This window comes from Poromitra crassiceps (assembly GCF_964638095.1).
Source record: "Poromitra crassiceps genome assembly, chromosome: 15".
Lineage (NCBI taxonomy): Eukaryota > Metazoa > Chordata > Actinopteri > Beryciformes > Melamphaidae > Poromitra > Poromitra crassiceps.
Window position 1 is genome coordinate 42,126,428 of NC_139634.1, and position 6,000 is coordinate 42,132,427.

At 48.1% G+C, this 6,000-nt stretch overlaps 1 protein-coding gene across 1 annotated transcript in view; it reads right to left on the reverse strand.

Annotated features, from left to right (window-relative positions):
• fat2 (FAT atypical cadherin 2) overlaps window positions 1-6,000 on the reverse strand; it is a gene marked incomplete at its 5' end in the record, with an annotated part of 200,893 nt that overhangs the window by 64,676 nt on the left and 130,217 nt on the right. The window lies entirely within an intron of this gene.

The following is a 6,000-nucleotide window of genomic DNA, read 5'->3' on the forward strand; positions in this document are numbered from 1 at the left end:
AGTAAGGCTGATCCGTGAGCGGCTTCTGGGACGCGAGTCGGGGTCTTAATTGGCCTCGGCTGGGTCTACTGGGCGAGGGTGTATGATGTTGACAGACCCGAAACACCGTACGACCCCAGATAACATCACTGATGACGCGTCCTAGCGCATGCGGCAGTAGTGTATTTGAGAATATAGAACGCTGGCTTGCCTCTGGCCAGTGACACTTAGGAAAGACTAGGTGACAACCAAGTATAGTTTGGTGACGAGCTGGAGAGACAGTTGACGGCCGGAGAGACGGCAACCGGTACGGGATGGGATTAGCACCCCATCTTGGCTCTCTCGTGAGGGAGAAATCCACAAACGCTACGGATTAGCCTCCTGAAAATCTGCGCAAAGATCGGCGCGGCCTGGGGTCCTTCAGGCTAGAGCGAGGTGCTCGACGCAGGCGAATGACGTGCAGCGCACAGGCCCTCTTGAGGCGTCCTTGAGGCATCCTCTCAGCCTCTGGATTGCCTTTGCCACGGGAGGGTCTGGTGAGACGAAGGAGGAGCACGGCCGGGAGTAACCCACAGAGCCTAGATCCTCCATGCACCGAAGGGCCAATACTGCGGCGTAGCACTAGCTCTATTGCAGCGGATTGGGCGTTCTCTCTTACCCCTCCCGCGGGCAATGTTGCAGACAGAGTAGTAAGGCTGATCCGTGAGCGGCTTCTGGGACGCGAGTCGGGGTCTTAATTGGCCTCGGCTGGGTCTACTGGGCGAGGGTGTATGATGTTGACAGACCCGAAACACCTTACGACCCCAGATAACATCACTGATGACGCGTCCTAGCGCATGCGGCAGTAGTGTATTTGAGAATAAGAATATGTATTAGTACAGGTACTACTACTGAGAGGCTACTGTACAATACTTACTTTTACTTACACTACCAGTCAAAGGTTTGGACACACAAGGATCAAATGTAGGGATTTTCATTCTCTTAAAGCCATTTTTTGCCATCTACTGTAAAGGCTTCTGCTTGAAATGCGTGAAATCAAATATGTTTCTTAGGCATCAATGACTATTTATATTTGTTTATGTGTGAATTTCTGTCCAAACCGTTGCCTTTCCATCGAGGCGAAGCACATGTTCCCTCTGATACATGTGCAGTCGCCTGCCAGCGAGGAGGTTTCACCGGCAGGACATAGCGCTATTCCCCCCCCCCCCAGTTCCCCTCCCCCCTGAACAGGCGCCCCCGACCGACCTGAGGAGGCACTAGTGCAGCGACCAGGACTCATACTGCACCTCACCGGCTTCCCACCCACAGAGATGGCCAATTGTGTCTGTAGGAACGTCTGACCAAGCCGGGAATCGAACCCAGGGCCTTCTTGCTGTGAGGCCACGGCGCTACCACTGCCCCACCGTGCCCCGCGAGGCGAGGGCTTTTACCTCTACACTACCCAGACGCCCCAATTTCAATTCCAACTCCATCCCAGGATTTTACTACAGGAGTTTACTATGCATTCTCCACTTAGTGGAACCCAGGGGGTTCCTCCGTACATAACCCCCCACTAAAAACATGCAGAAGATCGTCATCCGACCAGTGACGACGACATCTGAAGTTGGTCCCCGGGCGCTGGAAAGAAAAAGCGACCACTGCTCCTGGCCTGCCCCCTTGGAGGAAAGGACAAGCCTGGATGGGTCAAATGCAGAGGACATATTTCACCGGCCACCGTCAGCATGAGTGTGTGTTGTGGCCGCATGCATGTGTTGTAGTGTTCGTGTGACAATAAAGACGGGCTGCCGTCTGAAATCGTGTTTTTTTCTGTGTGTTTTTTTAGTCCACCAACTCTGCAGCACAGATTGAATGTATCAGCTCGTCCTGCGACCAACAGCTTCACCGTCACAAAGAAGAAAGTCTTTGTCACATGGCAAATGGCAAATGGCCTGCATTTATATAGCGCTTTTATCCAAAGCGCTTTACAATCAGTAGGTAGTCTACATTCACCCATTCATACACCGATGGCGGCAGGCTGCCACGCAGGGTGCCTACACACCATCGTGAGCAAGGAGGGTTAAGTGTCTTGCCCAAGGACACAACGACAGCAGCTGGGAGGGAGCGGGGATCGAACCGCCAACCCTTGCGTCATTGGCCGACCCGCTCTACCTCCTGAGCTAAAGCCGCCCCCATCACTGCCTATACAGCATGCTGGAGCCAAGACACGCGTTACTCAGCACTTCCTGTATCATATCATCTAAACGCACACTATAAACACAGCTGTTGTTCACATGATTAATGACGATGCTGCAGCTTCTGCCTCTTCTCTGCAAAGATATTAAATCATTCATCTCGTTGGTTTTAGACAATTGCTGAAATTCGATTGCTGCCTAAAAGGTTTTTTTTCTTACCCTCCACTACTGCTGCACAACATCAGCACAACAACAGATGCACGAGTGGAAAAGTGGGCGTCCAACAATGACAAATGGCCAAACTGAGGCGCGTAAAGTAAATGTCGACAGCAGCGCCGGCCTGCCACGCCTGTCTGAAACGTCTGCTTAATGCTGTCAGGAGCCCGCGCGTCAGAAGCTTCGGTGTCAGAAGCTGCTTCTGAGCAGATGGGCCCAGATCACCGCGCTCGCATCTATCATCATCGCCCAGGCTCGCCCACTGCAGACCACTCTGAGCTGGCAGCAGGCAGGTAGGGCTGGCACAGATAGAGCTGTCTGATTGAACTGCCAGAGGAATGCACGCGCGCACACAAACACACACACACACGTGCACACACACACACACACACACACACACACACACACACACAGTGCGCGCGCGCGAAAAAATGTTTCAGAAACTGATGCATGCACTGACACAAGCTTCGATACATCATTCACACACTCTCTCTCTGTTACACACACACACACACACACACACACACACACACACACACACACACGAGCGCGCGCAAAAAATTATGTTTCAGAAACTGATGCATGCACTGACACAAGCTTCGATACATCATTCACACACTCTCTCTCTGTTACACACACACACACACACACACACACACACACACACACAAACACACACACACACACACACACACACACACACACACACGAGCGCGCGCGCGCAAAAAATTATGTTTCAGAAACTGATGCATGCACTGACACAAGCTTCAATACATCACACACTCTCTCTCTGTTACACACACACACACACACACGCACACACACACACACACACACACACACGTGCACACACACACATGCATCACACAGGTACAACACATTGATGCACGCATGCAATCAGAGTGAGCAAGTGGGGGAAAAACACACAGACACAAACTCAAATCATGGCAGTGGATCTTCTTGCCTTTTTGATCCTCACAAAGTTGAGATCTCTGGTTTCACTCTGAACTCCGCCCCTTTAATGAGCACCGATGGGCACCACAGTTAAGATGGCATTTGCTATGCTAAAACTTATAGGTCAGCACATCTCACTGGAGAGAGGGAGAGACCTGATCTTCACTGATTTTCCTTTAATTATCTCGAGTCATCCGTCTGGAATATTCCCTCATTTTTAGGCATTGAGCTGTGAGAGCAGGCGGAGGAGGTTCAATGCCTTGCTCACGGACACTTCACTGGGTCAAATGTCTGAGGTGGGGATGAAACCAGAAGCCTTTTGTGTATTATGCTAATCACCAGAGCACCTTGGCTAAGGCATAGCAAAATGGTTAGAAATGTCAACGCCGACTGGTTTCGACCACGCAGGGTCTTGGTCAAGGTGTGTGAGGAGGTATCACGAGAGGAACGCAGTGATTTTCTATATAGGCAAATTAGCCAATTAGTGGCCGGGCGAAACAGGATTACATTGGCATATTCAAATACAATAAATCACAAGCAAACGATTATCTGTCACACACACACACACACAGGCAAAGAAAATGTCAACATAAATAGAACCTAACTAAAAGGTCTCAAATCTATTTCCTCCTTGAGGAGGAAGCATTTGAAATAAGTCTCTCTCTGTAGTCATTTATCACCACCTCGATTTGACTGCTCCACAAACTCAATACTTTCTACTTTCAGCAGGCTATCATTGTCATTGTGACAAGTATGAAAAATGTGTATACCGGTATACATACACATGCCTGGCTTGCTTTCCTGTCTAATGAATTCATACTATTCAAGTGAAGTGAACTGGTCTGAACTGAAAGTTGGAAAACGAGAGAAAAAAGAGAGAAAAAGAGAGAGAGACAAAGTCCCATAAAGGGAGGTACTGTACGGCTGTCAGAAACTAGCGGGGGGCCTCGGGGCTAAAGTAGCACACAAAGCAAAAAACTAGCTGCCAGAAAATGACTACTGGTTTTTTTTTCTCCCCCATTTCATCCCATTCCATATCTTCTGAGTTGCCAAATAGTCACATATGGATGCGACTGCTGCTCCCGGCGGGCCACCGTCTGTGATCCATGGGAGTCCGTGAGCGTTCCGGGAGAGGAAAATTGGAGCGGTTTGTGATCCGAAAGAAAACGAGCGAGTTCACAGCCTGAAGCAGAGAGAGAGAGAGAGAGAGAGAGAGAGAGAGAGAGAGAGAGAGAGAGAGAGAGAGAGAGAGAGAGAGAGAGAGAGAGAGAGAGAGAGAGAGAGAGTGTGTCGGCGCCACGGAGAGGAGAAAACACACCGGTGGAAAACACTGAGTCAACAAAAAGCTCAACAAGCCATATGGCAACAAACTAAGATGGACAGGCTGGGGACGGAGAGAGGGGGACGGCCCTCTCCTGTTGTGTGAGCCTCCTGTGTATTCAATCGTTCATTTCTCATGTCCCCGATACATCCTGTCTGAGCAGGAAGTCACTTTCGGCTCTTTTGCGATTGTAGATCCTCAAATGAACTGGCCATGTTCTTCAAAGTTTCTCCTCTTGCCGGCTGCTTGGTTTTCGCTCCAGGCGATTGGTTGTTTTTATCACCCGGAATGCACTGGAAGAAATCCCCCCGGGCACATCGGCTATACGGTGGCCCCCGCGGGACAATATTCAATGAATAAATTGTGCAACATGCAAAAAAAGCTTACGCGTGTCGATTACCTTCTGGCCCCGGTGTGTGTGTGTGTGTGTGTGTGTGTGTGCGTGTGTGTGTGTGCGTGTGTGTGTGTGTCAGTGTTGGGGGTAACTCGTTACAAATGTAACATATTACATGTAATATATTACTTATAGGATTTCAGTAATATTATACTAGTTACTTTGTCAAGTAACTCAAGTTACAAATTGAGTTAAATTTTATTAAATCAAAGCACATATTTAAAGCCCCAATCAGTAAGTTTTCCACTGCGCCCTCTGCGTGCATTAGTATCGATAACGATATCGCCGTTCAAAGTCAACAAAACACAGCGCCAGAAGCTCTATGTACATGTTGTGACATCGGGTACTCACCACGTAATGAAATAATAATCCATAGTTCCGTGAAACATCATTTTCGTAGCAAATCCGAATCGAGTTACTTCCTCGTTTTCATGAACACAGCACTTCCGCTGTACAGCGCATGCGCGCATGCTTTTCTTTTTTCTTTTTTCTTGCTACGGGACGTGACAGACAAACTGCTTAGTCCCAGTGCTGGCCAATGGAGGGCGGTGTGGGATAAATAAAGACGAGGGTCTCCCTATTAAAAGTCAATCTACCATGTCCTGTGACTAAAAAGCAGTTATATTACAGTAAAAAATGTCAAAAATCTTACTGATTGGGGCTTTAAAAAAGATACAATAATTTCCTAATCAAACTGTGTGTTTTTATGCAAATAACCACTATAGATGACAATAACAAAGGAAAAGGGTAACATTTAGAATTTTGGATTGTTTACACTATGACTTGAAGGCGGTTGAAATAATTTTTCGGGATGGTTCCGGGGCGGCGATGTCATTCTGCTGCTGCTGTTGTTTTGGTAAAAGTAATGCAAAAGTAGTGTAATAAGTAACGAGTTACTCTACACAGAAAGAAATATTGTAAAGTAACTTATTACTTTCAAATGAAAGTAACTAGTAATATGTAGT